Genomic DNA, 21,308 nt, shown 5'->3' with positions numbered 1-21,308 from the left:
ATTATAGGGGACTGGAATGCAAAAGTAGGAAGTCAAGAAACACCTGGAGTAACAGGCAACTTTGGCCTTGGAGCACAGAATGAAGCAGGGCAAAGGCTAATAGAGTTTTGCCAAGAGAACGCACTGGTCATAGCAAACACCCTCTTCCAACAACACAAGAGAAGACTCTACACATGGACATCACCAGATGGTCAACACCGAAATCAGTTTGATTATATTCTTTGCAGCCAAAGATGGAGAAGCGCTATACAGTTAGCAAAAACAAGACCAGGAGCTGACTGTGGCTCAGATCATGAACTCCTTATTGCCAAATTCAGACTTAAATTGAAGAAAGTAGGGAAAACCATTAGACCATTCAGATATGACCTAAATCAAATCCCTTATGATTATACAGTGGAAGTAAGAAATAGATTTAAGGGTCTAGATCTGATAGAGTGCCTGATGAACTCTGGACGGAGGTTCGTGACATTGTACAGGAGACAGGGACCAAGACCATCCCCATGGAAAAGCAATGCAAGAAAGCAAAATGGCTGTCTGAGGAGGCCTTACAAACAGCCGTAAAAAGAAGAGAAGCGAAAAGCAAAGGAGGAAAGGAAAGATATAAGCATCTGAATTTAGGAATTAGTTGTTATTAATTTTTATGCCTCCTCATTTTGACTCTAAGGTGCCTGAAAGGGACTATTTCTTCAGCCTCTAATGAAATTCTTGCTCTCTTTAATTTGGCATTAAGACAATAGTAGGTGTTTTATTAGTTTTTGATAATACAGAAAGCAAACATGTAAAAGTCGTTATGAAAATTTAAAACCAGGGGTTTCTTGATCACCTGTATGGTCTCCTTCATTAATATGAATCAAGATTTATCCTGAGAAAAATTATTTATTCTTAAACACAGCACAGAGAAGAGAAAGGCGTGGTGATTGAAGAGTTCCAAAGTCAAAATCAGCACTGTTTGTTAAGTTAGTGTCTTTTCTGACACGAATGACCTTATTTTTGCTTTCCTCATCACTTCTTGGCCTCTCTCTGCTGTCTCACCTTTTTTTCCAATCCCAGAGGACCTGCTGTCCTCGGGAAGCCCTCTGAGTATCTCCTTCTAGCTTGAGTTTCTGAGGAAAAAGTTTCTCCAAGTTTCAGAATTAGCCTTTTCTTTGTTCTCCATATTTCCTCAGTATAGTTGGCAGTCAAGAAGGATAGCGGTCTGGCCAGATAAAATTTTAAAGTGACAAAGGGTTGACCCCTTATTATGTTCCTTCCCAAGGTATTGGGAAAGTGACATCTCAAATCCAAAGGTATGAATGTCTAATGACCGAATTTAAAGGAGTATATTAGGAGAGTTGAAGAGATACCAGTGAGTGAGATGTGATGTGACAGTAAGTGAAGTATTGAGGAGATGGCCTTTTCAGTGCTCCTAAAATCTCTCTTAAGGCCAACCCCATTGTGGATAATCCAGAGATGCACAAAAGTACTAATAATAACCAACATTTATTGGGTACCTACAGTGTGCCAGGCACTCTTCCTACATGTCTATATGCAGTCATTCATTTGTTCCATACACTATCATTATTCCATTTTATGGAAGAAAAAACTCAACCTAGAGAAGTTAAGTAATTTTTCTAAAGTCACACAGCACTCTAATGGAAAGCTGGGATTCAAGCCAGGCAGTCTGACTGAGAGGCTGTCCACCCAGAAATGCTTTTTTGATTCATGATTCTCCCCTTGTAAACAGTCTGGAAAGAGGCAACTTCATGATAAAAACCTAGATATCACCACCATCATCATAATCATCACAGCAAACAAGGTCCTATGTCACTGTGTACAGGGCACAGCACAGAATGCTCAGAAGACAAAGAGGCATCCGGCCCCACTGCATGTCTGAACTTGACCCCTTAACCCTTCAGATTGCTTCAAATGCCTCCACTACCACACAGCAGTTTCTGCTCACCTCATCCAACTCCCAAGCATGTACCTCCTCTTGACTGCCACTTTTTGCCTCTGCTCTGCCACTTATTTATTACTTTCTATCTTGTATTGCAGTGATTTATATACATTCTCATACAGCCAAGCCTTTGCTCATTCCTGAGTCTTTTGTCTGGTTGACTGCTACACATTTTTAAAGATTCTGCCCAGGTCTTATTGCGTCCCCTGACTCTCCTGTCTGAATTAGATACCCCTCCTCTGTGTGCCCCAAATGCCTGGTATGTATCCATATCATAGCATTTACTATGTGCTGTGCTGTGCTTAGTCACTCAGTCATGTCCAACTCTTTGAGACCCCATAGACTGTAGCCCACCAGGCTCCCCTGTCCATGGCGATTCTCCAGGCAAGAATACTGGAGTGGGTTGCCATGCCCTGCTCCAGAGGATCTTCCCAACCCAGGGATTGAACCAGTATTTACTATATTTGATTATAAATGTTTGCTTATCAGTAGGTCCCATCACTTCATGGGAAATAGATGGGGAAACAGTGGAAACAGTGTCAGACTTTGTTTTTTGGGGCTCCAAAATCACTACGGATGCTAATTGCAGCCATGAAATTAAAAGACGCTTACTTCTTGGAAGGAAAGTTATGACCAACCTAGATAGTATATTAAAAAGCAGAGACATTACTTTGCCAACAAAGGTCTGTCTAGTCAAGGCTATGGTTTTTCCAGTGGTCGTGTATGGATGTGAGAGTTGGACTGTGAAAAAAGCTGAGCGCTGAAAAATTGATGCTTTTGAACTGTGGTGCTGGAGAAGACTCTTGAGAGTCCCTTGGACTGCAAGGAGATCCAACCAGTCCATTCTAAAGGAGATCAATCCTGGGTGTTCATTGGAAGGACTGATGCTAAAGCTGAAACTCCAATACTTTGGCCACCTCACGCGAAGAGTTGACTCACTGGAAAAGACTCTGATGCTGGGAGGGATTGGGGACGGGGGTAGAAGGGGACAACAGAGAATGAGATGGCTGGATGGCATCACCCACTCGATGGGCATGAGTTTGAGTGAACTCCGGGAGTTGGTGATGGACAGGGAGGACTGGCGTGCTGCAATTCATGGGGTTGCAAAGAGTAGGTCACAACTGAGCTACTGAACTGAACTGATCCCTAACTGGATAGATCCCAGATTCTAATGTCAGGAAACAGGTACCTGGCAAATTAAGCATTTTGTCTCCCCACCCCACACCCGGCCCGGTTGAATGAATCTTCCATGTAAGTCTGATTATACTTTGAAAACAAAATCGTGTACCTGATTCATTTTTTGTTCCCCTCAAGATGCCCTACATCTAGTAGATGCTCAATAAATGTAGCAATAACTAAATGACTTCAAAACACAAAGAGGTGCCAGATTCTTCTCTCAGGATATAGGGAAGGACTGGCAACTACAGCAAAAGGTAGGTGATACCATTATTGGGCTTCCCTGGTAGCTCAGCAGTAAAAAAAATCCTCCTGCAATGCAGGAACTGCAGGAGACAGAGGTTCGATCACTGGGTCTGGATGATCTCCTGGAGGAGGGCATGACCGCCCCCTCCAGTATTCTTGCCTGGAGAATTCCATGGACAGAGGAGCCTGGTGGGCTACAGTCCACAGGGTCACAAAGAGTTGGACAGGACTGAAGTGACTTTGCACACATGTACACACGCTATTGATATTAAACGTTTGCATATCTAAGTTGTGTTCTAAAACAGATGATATAAACATCTACTACTGAACTTAATGATAAAGAAAATAACATTTTTTTCTATGAAGTTTGAAGTTATTTGGCCAGTGAAATGCAGTCTAATATTCAAATCCAGGTCTGGGTAACTCTAAAGCCACTGTTTTTCCTGCTATACTTTACTGTGGAGATGTTAGGATAGTTGGGCCCAGAAGAACAAGTAGGGCTTAAGTAATTAGAGAGGAGCTAGCGCTGCACAAATGATTATACACACACACACATACACACACACGTATGTACATGTATGAATACACAGACAGGTCTTTCAGAAAGATCTATTTAGGAAGAACGTGGAGAATTGACTGAGAGGAGAAGCTGGAGGCAGGAATGTCTATTTAGAAACTATTACAACAGTCCCAACTTGGGAACAGAAAACAAGAAATTGATTTAAGGAGGAATTTGTGGACACTGATGATTGAGTAAAATACAGAGCAGCTAGAAATTTTAAGTCAGGATTACTCCAAAGTTTCGAGCCTAAATGAGAGAGAGTGTATAATTTTGAAAGAGGGTGAGTTTGTTTTTTGATGTATTAAATTGACTCCTAGATGGGTAAGCTGAGTGGATAGAAATGCAGGATTTAAGCTCAAGAGAGGCCTGTGTTAGACCTGCAGATGTGTTGATCAACTGCAAAAAGGTGATAGCTAAAGTTAGGAGAGTGAGAGAGAGAAATCCTAGGGAGAAGTGGAGAAAGAAAAGATCAAAGAACCAAGGAGTTTAAGGAACATTCAAGAAATGTTCAGGTCAAGGAAGTATTTAAGTCAATAAAGAAGACAGACCTCTAGGAATCTATTAGAAGAAAATGAAATCACGATCTTGAAGTGATAGCTGCACCCCATGTTGACAGCAGCACTGTTTACAATAGCCAAGTAATAGATGAATGGATAAAGAAGATATGCTATATACATACAGTGAAATATTACTCAGCCATAGAAAAGAAGTTATGCCATTTGCCATTACTTGGATTTGAGGGTATTATCCTGAGTGAAGTAAGTCAGACAGAGAAAGACAAATACTGTGTGATCTCACTTATATGTGAAATCAAAAAACCCCAAACTCACAAAAACGGAGAACAGATTGGTGATTACCAGAGGCAGAGGGTAGAGGGTTGGGGGAAAGTTATGAAGGTATTCAAAAGCTGGCTCAGTGGTAAAGAATCCGCCTGCCAATGCAGGAGATGCAGGAGAAGTGGGTTCAATCCCTGGGTCCAGAAGATCCCTTTGAGTAGGGAATGGCAGCCCACTCCAGTATTCTGACCTAGAAAATTTCATGGACAGGGATCCTGGCAGGTCAGACGAGACTCAGCATGCACACACACACATGCATTCAAAAGGTACAAACTTCCAGTTATAAGATAAATCGGATGTGGGGGTGTAATGTACAGCATGGTGACTATAACCAACAATACTGTAGTGTATATTTGAAAGTTGCTAGGACAGTAGGTCTTAAAAGTTCTCATCACACACAAATCGTAACTATGTGAGATGATGGATGTTAACTAAAGTTAAAGTGGTAATTATTTCACAATATATACATATATTGAATCATTATATATACCTTAAACTTACACAATGTTATATGTCAATTATATCTCAATAAAATTGGGGGATGGGGGCTAGACAAAACAAGAATATCATTGTATCTTGGAGTTCTAACCATAAGAGAGTAAGGGAAGGATATTCATTGGATGGATTTGGTGATTAGGTTTGGCCATATTGAAGAAAGGATTTTGGTTAAATGGTTAGGTTAATTACAGAGGAAGAAAAGGAATTGTGATGGGAGAGAATGTAGGTTACCCTTTAGATAAATTGGGAATGAAAAGAAAGGGGAGAAAAGAGTATTTGTGTAAGAAAGATTTTACTAAAGATTCTAAAGAGTAAGTAAATGAAGAAAGACAGATAACTGAGCAAAACCCTTCCAAGCTAAGATGAGATGACAAGGTTGGTCTTGCAGTGTAGGAGAAGTAGGAGACAAAGTTTGGAATAATTGCTGTAGGAAATGATATAGGAGGCAATGAGGATGCATAAAGGGATTGCCAAGTAAAACCCAATAAAGTTCGATTGAAGTTTCATCACCTGAAATTTGATTGAGATCCATTTTTTTTTTGGTTTCATGGGGTTTTTTCCTAGTAATGTCTGCCAGCCCGGGAGTGAGAACAAATGTGGGTACATCTCAGCCATAGGAATTTCAACTGCTGGAATGATAGGTGGTCAAGGATTCCAAAAGGCAGTGTGGCTAGTGAGAGCAACCTGGACTGAAACCATGGAAGTGAGGTCATCATGGAAGTGGGTACCATCTCCAGAGAAGCTGGGAAGAGACTGTGGGAAGTGGGAAGATTTTCGTAGTGAAGGCAGAACCCAGGAAAAATAAAAGAGGTGTATCTGATGGGCAAAATTCCTGGAGAAATGTCTAGCAGAAGAAAATGAAATTAAATAGTAGAAATACTTGCAGAGAATTATTCTTGGGAAAGAGGTTAAGAATAAAAAATGAAATAGTAAATTAGTGGAAATTGAAGAAGAAAGGAGACATGAGACTGTAAGGACAAATGTGAAGAACCGACCTGAAGACCAAGACATCTAGGGGAGAAATGGTCAGAGCATGCGCAACATATAGGTTGTTTCTCATTGAGCCATGATGGACTATGGCTAAACTGGAAAGCTGGGGAAGGGGAATTAGCATTTCTATATTGATCAATTAGGGCTTAGGAATTTGCAGGCTGGGTGTCACAAAGTTTGGCAGGCAATGAGGGTAGGAGGCACAACCCTGTAGGTTTGAGTGTGGAAATAAAGAAGAAACATCGGTGGTACCTTCTAAAGGGAAATGAGTGTCACATGACAGATCTGTCAGAGCTTTTACCGATAGAGTGCCTCTGATGCCTAGGTTGTGGAAAGCAGATTTGTGGGGACATAGAACAAGACCCAAGCTCACATCAGAGTGCCAATGGCCCCAGGTGGAGCTGCAGGAAGGAAGGAGATGGGAACTTTTATTTCTTCCTTACGAAAAGGACAGTTAGTCCTCAATATTCCTGCTGGGATGAAGCTCTGGAACTTCCCATTGGCTTAAATGGACTGGTGAAATCTACTTCATGGGCAGCCTAGAGAAGAAATCCCTTCTTGACTATTTTACTACAGCATTGGGCAGCACCTATGAAAGTCAAGATGCTGTTCCATTCTAACCCCTCATTTTCAGTCATAAATGACTATCGTGGTAGTATTCCTCTGTCCATGGGATTCTCCAGACAAGAATACTGGAGTGGGTTGACAAACCCTCCTCCAGGGGATCTTCCCTACCCAGGGATCAAACCCGCGGCTCTTGCATCACAGGTGAATTCTTTACTGCTAAGCTACTGGGGAAGCCCAGATAAATTGGTAAGAAACAGTTTAAGAAGCAGGAAATCATGAACAAATTAAGGACTTTGAACAAGGCCAAGAATTTGTTAGGGCCTCTTATAACCCTTGCTGTCCTGGGTGGCTCAGTGGTAAAGAATCTGCTTGCAATGCAGGAGACTCAGATTCGATCCCTGGGTTGGGAAGACCTCCTGGAGAAGGAAATGGCAATCCAATTCAGTATTCTTGCCTGGGAAATCCCATGAACAGAGGAACCTGGTGGGCTGCATTCCATGGGGTCACAAAAGAGTCGGACATGACTTCTGAACTAAATAGCAAGAAGCTTCTAACTCTAGCACCAGGTGACTGAGTGGGTTCAGCCTTTCCGAGTCTTGATTTTATTATCTAATATTCTCTCCTACAATAGTAAATATTGTTAGGAGTGAATAATCCTCAGAGGTTAGAACAGTGCTGTAGAGTGTTGGACTTAAATTCTAGTCCCTAAAAATGGGCATAATTTTGGCAAGTAATGAAGCTTCTATGTTTCAGAATTCTCATCTGTAAAATAGGATGTGGTTCTTTCCACCTCAGAAATTTAGGTATATGTTTATCAAAAGCTAAGAGAACAAAATCATTTTGAAGGTGGAGTTTACAGGTAAAAATGACTCAGTTCAGTTCAGTTGCTCAGTTGTGTCCGACTCTTTGCGACCCCATGAATCACAGCACACCAGGCCTCCCTGTCCATCACCAACTCCCGGAGTTCACTCAAACCCATGTCCATCGAGTGGTGATGCCATCCAGCCATCTCATTCTCTGTTGGCCCCTTCTCCTCCCGCCCCCAATCCCTCCCAGCATCAGAGTCTCTTCCAGTGAGTCAACTCTTCGCATGAAGTGGCCAAAGTATTGGAGTTTCAGCTTTAGCATCAGTCCTTCCAATGAACACCCAGGAGTGATCTATTTTAGAATAGACTGGTTGGATCTTCTTGCAGTCCAAGGGACTCTCAAGAGTCTTCTCTAGCACCACAGTTCAAAAGCATCAATTCTTCGGTGCTCAGCTTTCTTCACAGTCCAACTCTCACATCCATACATGACCACTGGAAAAACCATAGCCTTGACTAGACAGATCTTTGTTGGCAAAGTAATGTTTCTGCTTTTTAATATGCTATCTAGGTTGGTCATAACTTTCCTTCCAACGAGTAAGTGTCTTTTAATTTCATAGCTAGTGACACACAAATAACAGGTGCGGTGATTAGTTGAAGAACTAAGCCAGACATACCATCCATGTTTGTATCACAGTGAGTGCTTATCATCATTAGGAGAAGCACATTTCAGAAAGTAAAAAATCAAACCCAGATCTCTTTAGTGTTGAAAGCTTTTATTTTTAACAATATTACCATTTGGATTTTTTTAAAAAATGATTTCTCTTAGAATTTCTACAGTAAGAGAAATAGTTTGAAGCTTTTATTTAAAGGATGCTTTTCACAATGACATCATCATTATCAATTAGTATTTATGTATAAACAGTATGCTAGATTCCTATCCAGTAAAATAGATAGAATTCTTAAGTGAGATGGAGATGCATGAAAGTTAGAAAATTCAGGGGAAAAAAACTAATACAAATAGATAAACTATTTCATTACGGAAATACTATTTTAAATGCATTTCTATCCCATGTGCAATGTAGCAAAATTACCATTACTATGGAGTCTCTAACCTTTGAATTTCATGACTTTCAGCTTGCTTAAATTCTCAGTATTTGCTCTTTTAGCCTGGTGTTGCACATTTAATATTCATTTTCTTCTGGTTCAGTAAATAATTCCAAACTTTGACATATGTAGTTAAGTGAGGGTGTAAGGCCTTGTGAAATGGTTAAGACTTTTTTGCATGTGTATTATTGTTATAATGAGCTTCTTTTTTTTTACCTTTCTGGGCAGAGGTGATCTGGTCTGGAACACCCTAGCCCAGAGTTTATTTTAGTAGTGGTTTTCTCTTACAGATAAGTCTGTGAATCCCTTCTTTCCATCTACCTTAGTAATTGTAAATGTCTCTTGCATATTTCTAGATTTAATTATCTTTTCATATGTCCAGACCTGACTTTCCTCCTACCTTTTTTTTTTACAGAGGTCCTTACTATGTTTCATCAAATATACTACCACCAAAACTTGACAAAAAGCATTGTAATATTTTTCCATTAGGAATCCTTCAATTGATCTTAAATTTATATTTAAACCTGCTTTTGCCTTTTTCCTGCAATTTGGGAGACCTGGGTTCAATCCCTTGGTTGGGAAGATCCCCTGGAGAAGGTCATGGCAACCCACTCCAGTATTCTTGCTGGAGAATCCTCATGGATAGAAGAGCCTGGGGGGCTACAGTCCATGGGGTCGCAAAGAGTCAGACGCGACTGAGCGACTAAGCACAGCACAGCATGCTCAGTCATAGCATAAGACAAAGAGAAAACACCTGCTATGAAAAAAACAGTTTTTCATAGACTCTAAGCTGGGGAGCCATGATATAGAAACTTACATGACCAGCCCAGAGTTTTAAATTGTTTCAAAAGCTTTATCATTTAGGGCTCTCCTGTATCATCCTTTTGGGCTTCCCTGGTGGCTCAAAGCTAAAGAACCCACCTGCCAACGCAGGAGACGAGGGCTCAGTCCCTGGGTCAGGATAATCCTCTGGAGAAGAAAATGGCAACCCACTCCAGTATTCTTGCCTGGCAAATCCCATGGACTGAGGAGCCTGGCGGGCTACAGTCCTTGGGATCACAAAGTGTCAGACATGACTGAGGATGTACCATCCTTTACCACCAGCACCATTCGTTAAAAGATTGCCACAAGGAACGTTTCCTATTTTCTAGACAGGGAAACTAACATTTCTTGGAAATAAGTACCTGGTTAAAACTTGGTGATGGACGCCAATACAGAAGAAAATTTTATCAACTTCTCTTGGCCATGTTGCCTCCGTCTATCTTCAGGGAGAATAGGAAGTACAGTATAACATAGGCAGTCTTCACTTAACTGATTGAGAAAAGCTGTGGGGCCAGTGCACATAGTTACAGAAACATCTTAGATCAAGACTCTACAAAGCACAAACACAGAGGTTTAAACAGTGTGTTCTGGGGAGGGCTGTGGAGCAGACAGGTCTGTAATAGCAGCTGGGCACAGCAGCAACAAGGGCCACAAAGATAAAACAGGAGTAGTCGGAATCTGAGCTTTATTCTGCAACATGCGCTCACCATGATGCCGTCATTTTTCCTTCTGAGAAAAGTGCAATCTAATGGGTTACCCTCTCACTTCACAGAGGGCAGTGCCGGAATGCCTGGGGTTTGAGCTCTCCAAAGCACAGGCCTTCCAAAAATCAGGGAAGTGATTAAAAAAGCGGTTATGAAGCGATTCTAGGATCTGGGCAGAGGTTCTCTATGGGCACTAGATAGCGATGCGTGAGTGGGGCGGGGGCGGGCTCCATAAGGAAGAAGAGACCCTGCACTACCCCACGTGTCTGCAGGACATGGCTAGAACGTGCTTTGGAGAAGGTGGAGGAGAGTGCAACCCCGAAAGGGGCCTGCACTCTTGAGAGGGGAGAAAGCCGGCAACAGCAAAGGCAGTGCAGAGATTGAGGGGCGAAGACCAGAGACGGGAGAGGGGATGGGTTAGGGTGGAAACGCATCCTGGAGGTGGGCAGGGGTCTCCTTGAAGACTGAGTACTAGGCCGGGACCAGGACAGCAGGGAAGTGTGAGGGAAGGACCCCTTCCTTTGGCAGTTCCCAATTCTTTTCTGTCAAAGATGGCCAAATTCCACATTGCCCTTCCCCCCTCCGCGCCTTTTCCACCGTGTTGCTCCCCGGTGCTGCCGGAGGCGGTGGGGAGGTCCGGTGAATGTGAACGTGAAAATAAAGGTGCAAGACAGAAGAGCCCCTCCCTGGCCGCACCTCCCACCCCGCCGGCCCTCTGGGAGGTTCTTTTAGTTGAGAAGGGGGGGCTCTGCCGCTTTAAGGTGGGGAGTAGGCGTCGCCTCTGGCCGGGTGACGAACTGGGGAGGGGACCTGGTAGGCGTGTCCATGCAAAGCAGGAGGTGGTGCCAACGGTGGGCGGTTCCATAGTAAAATATTGGAGGGAGGGGCGGGGTCGAGGAGGCGAGGCTAGTTGGTGGGCGGGGCCCGGGGGCGGGGCGTCTCCGGGAAGGGGGAGGAGGAAGCGGCCGGGTTGGTACCATTACGCGCGTTCGGAAGGGGGACAAGTGACCTTCCCTTGGAGTGGGGCGGGCCCTTCCCGGCGGCTGGGCCTAGCGTTGAGGCGGGGAGGGGCAGTTCCCTCTTCCCCCGCCGGGCGGGACGTCGGAGCGGCGCGGGAGGGGGCACTTCCCCGCTCGCGTCCGAGGCGGGGCCGGCGGTACCTTCCGTGGCGCGGTGTGGCTGGGGGAGGGCCGAGGGGAGGGGGAAGGGGCGGTCCTGGGAGGGGGGTGCCGGAAAGGGGGAGGCGCCGGCGGACAATGGAGCCTATGTGTGCCTGCGGGAGTGGGCCGGCGCCGCCGCCGCCGCTGCCGCCGCCGGGGGGAGACGCTGCGCCGCCGCTGCCGCTGGCCCCGGCCCCGGCCCCCCGGGGCTGAAAGCCGCCCGGGACCGAAGCCCCCTCCCCTGCAGCGCTCCTCCTGTCCCCTCCCCCACTCCTGCCTCGGGGGTAAGTGGCACTCAGGGGGAGGGGGAGGGGAAGGGCCGGCGCCGGGGGTGGGGGGGCCGGGTCCGCGTCCGCGTGTTTTGAGCGGGTTGAGGGCAGGGGTAGCCAAAGCCACGGAGGGCTGGGGGCTGGGGTGAGGGGAGAAAAGGGGTGGGGGTCGAGGTTGTGAATTTAAGAGTTGAGTCCAGAGAAACCTGTGGGGGGAGGTTTGGGGGGCGTCCTCTGCCCACCAGCGGTGGGGAGAGACTGAGGCGTCCGTCTCTCAGCTTTTTAGATGTTGTGTCCCAGGCGGTGTTTGGAGAGACTAAACGAGGACATGGGACAGGTCCCAGGGTCCTGGGATGAATGGGACATCGTAGGGACGAGATGGAGAGCTGAATTCGAGTTGAGTTTGGTGGGGTCTGTTAGACCCAGGAGATGGAGAGAGAGGTAAAGAGGAGTTTGCAGGCCAGTGACTTGTTGGAGGTTGGGGGAACCCGAAACTAATAGGAATGTTCCTGTAGTAAAGGGCTCCAGCAGGTGAGGTGGTGCTGTCTAGGTCACTGAGTCATTGTGGGGGTCGTGGACACACCAGTGATTTCCAGAATGGAGCTGTAGTCATTGACCTTTGGAAGTTGCAAAGACTATTAAAGATGTCACTGGTTGGTGTTGGACCTGCCTGGTGAAATGGAGATATTCTATGGAAATAAACAGCAGTCTTGGTTATTATGTTCAGAGGGAAGGGCCAGAGGCCTATAATAGTGTTTCTGGGGGCCTTATGTGAAGGCTCCCAAGCCTGAAGGAGGAGACCTGAAACCTGTCTCCCGGCTCCAGATCCCTGCCTGCCATAGAGAAGAGTGATTTGGAGCCTAGACTGCAGCCCAGTTGGAGACTGATAAACTTACTAGACAAAGTAGAGAAGTGGATGTAACTTTGTGTCAGTAGTGAGACTGAGGTGGGGTAGAATTGGTGCAAAGTTAAACTTTCCTTAAGGCAAACATATTCAGATCCCTGGGCAGTAACTTTAGAGGGAAAATGAATGAGTGGCTATGTAAAGAGTTACGTTTTGATCAGTGGTGTGTAATGGAGTGTTTGTTAGCATTTAATGTGTTCAAGAACTAAGTGTTCATTCTTGGGTGAGAGATTTGGACTCTTGTCTACTGCAATGGAAGTGATGAATCAGAATTAGCAGGTAGGAAGGATAAGTAGTTGAGAGTAAGGGGTAGAGGGTGCAGATGGGTATTGGTAGGTAAGACCCCTGTGTAGGTTAATTTCTCACTCTTCATGGAGATTGTACAACATGATTATCCCATTGATTTTGGTTTTTGATTGGATGCTCGTGATTTGTAAAAAGAAGTTAATGTTAAGTGTGAAAAACTTTACGGTTCTAAGTACAGATTTAGAAGGATCTTGCTAACTGTTGAAAAAGATCCAATCCATAAAAAACAGAAATGGGTTAATAAAAGGAACAGTTAGTTAGATGGCATAAGGATGCTTTGGGAAATGAGGGTTCCATTAATTGGTGGTTTGGGTAAAGAGGAAATTTAACGCAAAGTTGACACCTTTCATAGTTTTAGAATCTAGGATCTGATTGTATTGAATCATTAGGATATTATTTTGTAATAACAGTGTTGAATGTAAGGTGATAATAGTTCCTAAACATGTGGTAGATGATAAGGAGGTCATTGAGTAAAAGATGAAGAAACAATTTCCATACTGTTCTCTTCTTATAAGGCAAGTTTTATGTAGTAACTTGGCTGTTGAGCTAAGGATTCCTGACCTGGATTCCTCCATGACTAGCGTAAGTGAAAAAGCACTTACGTACATTGGAATTTATTCTATGGGATATTTTTCCCATAGCCTTCAGAAGTGTCTGGTCCTGTGAATCAAAAGAAAATGTTCTCTGGCTTGTGGGGGGCGGGGGAAGTACAGAGGTTTCACAAGCATTGTAATCAACTAAATATTTGATCATGATGATTTGGTTGAGCCTTGAACTTGGTATTGGAACGCTGGCTATCCCATTGACTTATATATGACTTCAAACAAATCTCTCATATTTATTCTCCAGTTTTCCCTTTTATAAAGCAGGGTTACCACTGCCCTCATCAGTCATAATGCACTGTGGCACCAAACAAGTTAATGATTATCTGCAAAGTGCCTTGGACACATCTGGGAATGAAAGTTTGTGTAGACCAACTTTTTCCTCACTTCTGAAAAACTGCTATCTCAAGAACAGAGCAAATTCAGCTTCTGAAACATGCCCTGTGCTTGATCAGGAAACAAAAAGGAGTACCTTCTACCTCTGCCTTGTTCTATTGTCTGGGTTTGGGTTTTACATGAGTTTTGAAAGGTGATACCTCTTCCCCATTTAGTGGTAAGACAGGAATAGTGATGACAGTTGTAGAAATGTAAGCAACAGTCCCCATGGGAGAGTGGAACTATACATGCTGTGAGTGCTAACCTCAGCTGATGCTGACCCTCAATTTGTGTGACCTTGGACATGTTGCTTGTCTTCCTGGTGGTTTGCGTACGTGCTAAGTTGCTTCAGTTGTGTCTGACTCTTTGCGACCCCATGGACTGTAGCCCGCCAGGCTCCTCTCTCCATGAGATTCTCCAAGCAAGAATACTGGAGTGGGTTGCCATGCCCTCCTCAGGGATCGTCCCCACCCAGGGATTGAACCCGTATCTCTTATCTCACCTGCATTGGCAGGCAGGTTCTTCACCACTAGCGCCACCTGGGAAATCTAGTGGTTTAATTTTCTTCATCTATGAAGTACTGCTGGTGGAATGACTTGTCTGTCTGCCTTGGTAACTATGTTGGGGTCTATAGAAACTTTATTTGCTCTAGATCAGAAGTTCTTAATCTTCTGTGCCACATGTTTTCCTTTGGTAATTTAATGAAGCATAGGACCCCTTCTGAGAATCATGGTTTTTTTAATCTATAAAGTATATAAAATAACAAATGACACAGAAACAGTTATCAAAATGCTAGAACAGTTGTGATACAATAGTTTATATGTTTATAGCTCATTAAATAACAAAATGTAGCTGCAGATACTATAGTTTTGAAGTAGTGATGAGTGTAAATACTATGTTGTGAGATCTGCCATAACGGTAATGTGATGTGAAGTGTCTTGTGGTTCCTTTTGGTGACATAGTCGCAGAATAGCTAATACTTCTGTGGGTTGTTACCTGCATTCATTGTTGAAGGTGGTGCTAACTTTTACTTGGAGGTTCAGTCAGTTCAGTTCAGTTCAGTCGCTCAGTCGTGTCCGACTCTCCGCGACCCCATGAATCACAGCACGCCAGGCCTCCCTGTCCATCACCAACTCCCGGAGTACACTCAAACTCATGTCCTTCGAGTCTGTGATGCCATCCAGCCATTTCATTCTCTGTCGTCCCCTTCTCCTCCCGCCCTCAACCTTTCCTAGCATCAGAGTCTTTTCCAGTGAGTAAACTCGTCACATGAGGTGGCCAAAGTATTGCAGTTTCAGCTTTAGCATCAGTCCTTCCAATGAACACCCAGGATTGATCTCCTTTAGAATGGACTGGTTGGATCTCCTTGCAGTCCAAGGGACTCTCAAGAGTCTTCTCCAGCACCACAGTTCAAAAGCATCGATTCTTCGGCGCTCAGCTTTCTTGATCTAATCTCTGCCTAAACATTCAGTCCATAGCACAGGGCTAGAGCATGCTATTATGATACAATGAATTGAAGCTGTGGTTCTGTTGAAGTTTGTGTCTGTCCAGGTTAGTGAGTATGAAAATCAAAATATTCTCCAGCCAAGTTCACAGAGGCCTCCCCTCCTCTGAGTCTTTCTACAGACTGCTTAGGAGGTCGTGGATCCCTGGATAAGAGCTCCTGCTGTAGACCGGCTGATTTTTGAAAGGTCAATTATCTTATGGCCACTCGCCTTAGAAGCCTCAATATCTTCACCATGCTAAGAACAAGGACATAGAGAGGATATGAAATAAAAGTCTATTTTGCAACTTGTGATAACTGTTCTTGGTTGAGGAGAAAGTTAAAGCCAGTGACTAGAATGAGGCTTTTGTGTCTGATGGATTTTGCTTTTCTAGACTTCCCAGTGTTCAGTGGAATAGATGTGGGCTAGAGTGCTCCAACTTCTTGCATTTTGAGTTTTAGTGGTTTTGCCTGCCTTCCCCATTTTTGACCTAATTTTTTTCTTACTATTCTTTCTTCCAGATATTGTTTTGGTCACAGAGCCTTGGGGAATGGTGGGGGTTTTTTGCTGTTGGTGTAATTGGGTATGAACTTTTCCATTCTTCTCATTCCTGTAGGACTGAATGTGGGACTAGCTGGTGTCACTCCACTTTGACCTAAAAATTCCTTTCTGTTTGGGAGGCACAGATCGCTGTGTCCCAATGTCAGAAGAAAGAGCAAGTTGGACATCTTGAACGGTAAGAGCCCAATTATGAACATGTAACTTCTGTTATTCAGTCAGTGTACTTTGGATTTTCTTTCTGCTTCCGTAGGGTCTCTTGTAAGTTAAAACTATATTTGTTCATTATTGTAGCAGTTCCCAAGGCAGCGGTCATCAAGTTAAATGCAAATCATAGCTGTTAGTGCAATTACCTTGTACTTTTCTGTGAGCAGGGACTTCTGCAGTAACTTATTTCCTAGGAAAGGCAGATGGTGAGAAGTTAAACAAGTATTTCTTGTGTCCTCATTGCTGTGTGGGGATTCCAAGCAGAAGTAGCAGTACACAAGCCCCCAGCTCATTATCATACATAGATCAACTAGCATTTATTGAGTTTCTTCTTTTGGGCGCTGAGATGATGACCCTTTCCTCAGGAGGTTCCCTGGCTGTACATAACAAGGATACAATTTTCAAAGGGTTTTAAAAGTGTCATGAATATAATGCTGTGGGGCTATGTAGGACATTCCTGAGGATGGTTTGGAGTCAAGGAAAGTTTCACAAAGAAGGGACATTTGTGCTGAAGTTTTACTTTGGGTAGCCATTATTCTAAAGGGTGATAGATGATGTTCATTTTTTATTAGTTACATTTTATCAGAACCCTTGAGCTTGATGCAAATTTATTTGCTTGCTTAAAGTCTGTTAGCTTGAAGGACATTAGATGAGTTTTTACGCTTTGCGTATGAAAACATATCTTAGCGTTTTGTTAGGACCAAGGTTTTCTACATAAGACTGTAGTATAGTGTTCTTTTCTCCACATATTTGGGAAAGATTGGTTCTTCCTATTGTGTACTTTTTCTGAGAAGGAAGCCTTTTAGTAGCTGGTATGCCAGAACTTAAGAATGAGCTTGGAATGAAATCCCAGGGCCTTTTAGTTCCACATTCTAAGTTTGATACTATGCCTTTTATGGCGTAGTGGTCATAGCATAGAAATGAAATTTGTTAAACATGACATACTTGTAATAAACTTGACTTCTTAGAGCGGGAGAGTGGGAAAGGATCATTGGAAAGTTGAAATTGGAATTGTAGAGGTGATTCTGAGCTAAGTTAGACCAAGTTGTGGATTTATTGACAGCTTCATGGCAACCTTATAGAATCTCCTTTTAAAGGTTCCTAAGAAATTTGGCCTTAGGACAGTCTGGAACTTGGTTTTTCCCTGCCATTTCAAAACTATAAATTCTGGGTGAAGGGGGAGGCTCAGCATTATCATTGTAGTTTACAAGGACTAATGTTGGAAATAGTTCTGCCTGCTGAGTTACTTAGTGTTTTACCGATTTCCCTAGCTCAGCTTAGTATAGCACTTCACACACAGTAGGCTCTCAAGCAAAGGAGATCTTGTGGTCCTGTAGTTCAGTCATATTTTCTGCCAAAAGTGTGTGAAAATAAAAACCCTTGCTGAATGCTTGCCATGTAAAGTTACAGTTGAGAGCAGGGAGGAACTGTGAATGGTATGTGCTTTGTGAATTCAAAAGTGTGTCTGGAATTTTGTCTCTTTCACCTTTACAGTCAGCTCTCAGTTCTCTGTACTAATTAGGAATGGGAAGAAGCAAAAATATGAGGATTTTTTTCCCTACTAAATATTCAGAAAAGTAGACAGATCGATTTTCTTTGCCCTTAAGAAAATATACACTTTGGAAGGAGGGAAAGTTATAAGGGCCTTGAGGTATCTGCAGGTTGGATGATATACCCTGAAATAATTGGAAGCTGATGCTGTTTACATGGGAGACACCAACTTTAAACTAATATTCTGTAGATAGGAAACCGGGTCTTCAGATAGTAACTAAGTGGCACTGATGATTTTGTTTTCATTCCTTAGAAACTCTTCTTTCCTTTATCCTCATCCAGGTGAGGGTCACCTCTGAGACAGGGGTTCCTGAACTCCCCAAGCTCCCCACCTCCAGGATGAGCACTGCCTTATCGTGACCCTTGGGGTTTTGGTGAGTAGCCTGATGGATGGATGGGGGCCCTAGGAAGCAGGCCTGGCTTAGGAGATGATCTTGGGGAAAAGCTTCAACTTTTGTTCACCAAATAGTTTTTGAGCAGATAGCATGTATCCGACACTATAGAAAGTACTAGGAATACAAGGATGAGCAAATCAGTCTTTATCCTTTACGGATCCTCCTACCTTCATGGAGCCTAGCATGACAGATGAATGTTAATGCAAATGACCACATAATTATACAACATGAGAAATGTTGTGAAAGAAAAACATAGGATGCTATGAAAAGAATGTAATGGAGCATTTCGTCTAGATTAGTGGCTTTACAGTATCCTTTATCTCTGAAGAAGAAACAGTGAAACTGAGATTTTGTTCACTCAGCAAAAATATTCAAACTTGACATGGGAAGGTTAGGGGTGAGGGAGAGAGGTGTCAAGAATGACTGCAAATTTCTGGCATGAGCAGCTGGGTGGATGAAGGTGCCATTTACTAAAATGTAGAAAACTGAAGGGGAAATACTTTGGGGAGGGAGGCTATATAGGGATGAAGAATTCATCTTTGACCTTGTTAGGTTTCAGACATCTAGTGGGATGCCAAGTTGGCAGTTGTGTATACAGGTCAGCAGAGCAGAAGCTGAGCTGGCTGGAAATTTGGGAGTTCTTGGCATGGAAAGAACTTACAGAATGAGAAGTGAATAGGACCTGGGGTAGAGCTGTGAGGAGCTTGAAATTGTAGAGATTGGGTAGAGAAGGGGTCAGCAAAGGAAGCAGATGAAGAGTGACTTGAGAGGAAGGAGGAAGACTGGGAAAGTGTGGTATTATAGAAGCCAAGAGAGAGGAGTTTCAGGAAGGAGTGCTCAACCGGCACAGTCTACGAGATGGAGTAAGATGAGGTTAGAAAAGCGGTCAGTGGTGACCTTAACAAAAGTTGTGGTTTTGTGATCTGTGGGTAGAAGTTGGTTTAAGATGGTTAAAGGGTGAATGGCAGGCAAGGAGATGAAGACTGTGTCTTGTCAACTCTGTAAAGAAACTTGACTTCAAAGGGGAATAGAATGCCAGAGCCAGGTTGTTTTGCTTTATCATTATTATTTCACCTGGAAGGTAGAATAACATGTCTGAAAGCTGATTGGAAGTATCCAAGAGCTGCAGGACGTAGAAGGATGGTCATGGAAGAGAGTGAGTACGCAGTCAGCTGAAAGGGATGGGGCTAGACCACCTGTGGTAGGACTAACCTTTGGGGGAGAAGTGGGCTTTTTTTTTTTTTTTTGATTGCAGTAATAGAGAAAAAAGAGGGGATAGGCAATGATAAAAAGAGGCTTGAAGATTTGGTGGTAAGGAGTCCTGCCTGGTGACTTCTCTCCTCCCTGTTAAGTCCTGGGCAGGGCCATGCAGTGGGAGAGGAAAATGATGGTTGGCAGTGGTGAAGGTCTGAAATTCCATTGGGCAGGACAGGTAGTGAGCTTGCTAGAGGATGGTAGAAGTCATGGTACTAGTTTACATAAATGCTAATATTGTGCTGCTAAGCATTTTCTGTGTGCTGGCTCACCTTGTCCACCAAGTCCATGCTTTTCACGAAGTACTGCAGTGATGAAGAGCACAGCCTGAGTGTCTGGCTGACCTCCAGCTCCACCGCTTAACTAGGGTGTGACCAATTTACTTGGGCAAATTACATACTGTCCCAGGAGCCTCAGTTTCCTCGTCTCTGAAACAGGGATAGGGTATATGTATAACTGATTCACTTGGCTGTATACCTGAATCTAACACAGCATAGTGAATCAACTATACTGCAAATAAAATCAAAAAGAAAAAGTAGTAAAATAAAATAGGGATAGTCATGGGACCTGCCTTCTGCAGTTGTTATGAATGAGTTAATACGTATGGAGAGTGTTTATAAGGGTACCTGAATCACAGTTAGTAAATATTTTAAGTGTTATTTACAGAGAAAAGAGAGAAACATTCTATATGAAGATCTTAGAGTTAGAAGATTTAGTTATATTGGGGAAATATCTCTCTCTGGCTAAAATTAACCATTCTGAGGAAGATCTTCTCTTTTTTCAGTCCCGAAAGGTAAACAGTTGAGCACTAACCTGAACACGCAGGAACTGAAAGAGTCGCATTTTATTCTTTAGGGTTATCTGATAAGATACTTGGCGGATTTCTTGCTCAGTTGTTTTTGGTGTCAGATAGGCTAAAGCTAGGGTGACCTATTTCAACAACTCCTTTGGATTAGGGGTTACAGCTGGATTTTATTCCCATCTCTAGTGAGCCCATGTACTTGTTTCAACCTTCTGTGCTGTTTCTCCACTTATAAAGTAATGGCAAGGAGATGGTTTAGAGGAAAGAGCAGGTCAGGGAGCACTGATTGGAAACCTGGGTGAAGGCATTCACGCCCGTGTGTGCCATCTATTCATCTATAAAATGCCATTGGTCACGGTATAGTGAGTTTAAGAAACTGTGTGGAGATACTTTGAAAATAAGTGTTTTCTGTTTACATTATTATTATTTAGAAATAATCTTTGCTACCAGCTCATCAGAAATGCCTGGCAGACTGAGGTGATTTGGTACTTTTAATGATTAGAGTTTCTTTAGAAGGAGTGTGACACAAGTGTCAGGCGTTTCTGCTCTGTAACTCACCTAGGGTCCAACCCTAGGTACGTTATATTGAGTATTGGAGAAAAACCAAAGAAATTTAAAACAAGGTTCTTGTCTTCAAAGAGCATAGTCTTCATAGGGAGGTAAATCATACACATGGGACTATTCAGTTTGACACATGATTGGAGTGCTCAAATGTGTGATGCAGACAGAAAGTACCAAAAGAAATTACAGAAGGGACTAAACAGGTGATAACTTCTTTTCTTTTCCTGAGGTGAGTGTTTTCTATTGGCTTTGTCCATGGAAGATTCATTGACTGCTTCCGTTTTACCAGTGATTCCTGATGTTTAGTGAGAGGTACAGTATGGTTTATGATCATATATTACGTAACAACCATAATCAGTTTTAGAATCTAAACGGGGAGGAGGGAGCTAAAGATGGTAGGGAATAGACATACAACCCTAAATATAATTGAGATTCAAATGTTTTTAGGATGCTTTTTCCTAAGGTCAGTGTAGAAATATTCTGTAGCATTTTACTCTAGTTTTTTTTCCTGCCTTCTTCATTTAAAAGAAAAAAACGTGATTGTGTGTACTCAGAACATCCATAAATTCCTCTCATGGTCTCAGGTGAAATAGCTGGGACTATTTCTAAATGAAGAAATAGACATTTAATATTTGA

At 43.2% G+C, this 21,308-nt stretch overlaps 1 protein-coding gene across 3 annotated transcripts in view; it reads left to right on the top strand.

Moving 5' to 3' along the window:
- Positions 1-21,308, top strand: part of LOC148778126 (uncharacterized) — an 84,951-nt gene that overhangs the window by 61,747 nt on the left and 1,896 nt on the right. Inside the window, exons 1-4 of one of the 3 annotated variants that reach the window (XM_088835669.1) lie at positions 11,495-11,688; positions 15,961-16,080; positions 17,943-18,034; positions 20,902-20,984. The gene's annotated coding sequence lies outside the window, so the exon portion shown is untranslated. Of the gene's footprint in view, positions 1-11,494; positions 11,689-15,960; positions 16,081-17,942; positions 18,035-20,901; positions 20,985-21,308 lie in introns of those variants that run through there. The other 2 variants (XM_088835668.1, XM_088835670.1) reach the window with 2 other exon arrangements.

This window comes from Moschus berezovskii, chromosome 4 (assembly GCF_049115385.1).
Source record: "Moschus berezovskii isolate FMDL1 chromosome 4, NW_MosBer_1.0, whole genome shotgun sequence".
Classification (NCBI taxonomy): domain Eukaryota; kingdom Metazoa; phylum Chordata; class Mammalia; order Artiodactyla; family Moschidae; genus Moschus; species Moschus berezovskii.
The sequence above is the reverse complement of the archived record's forward strand: the minus strand, read 5'-3'. Positions and strand labels throughout refer to the sequence as shown.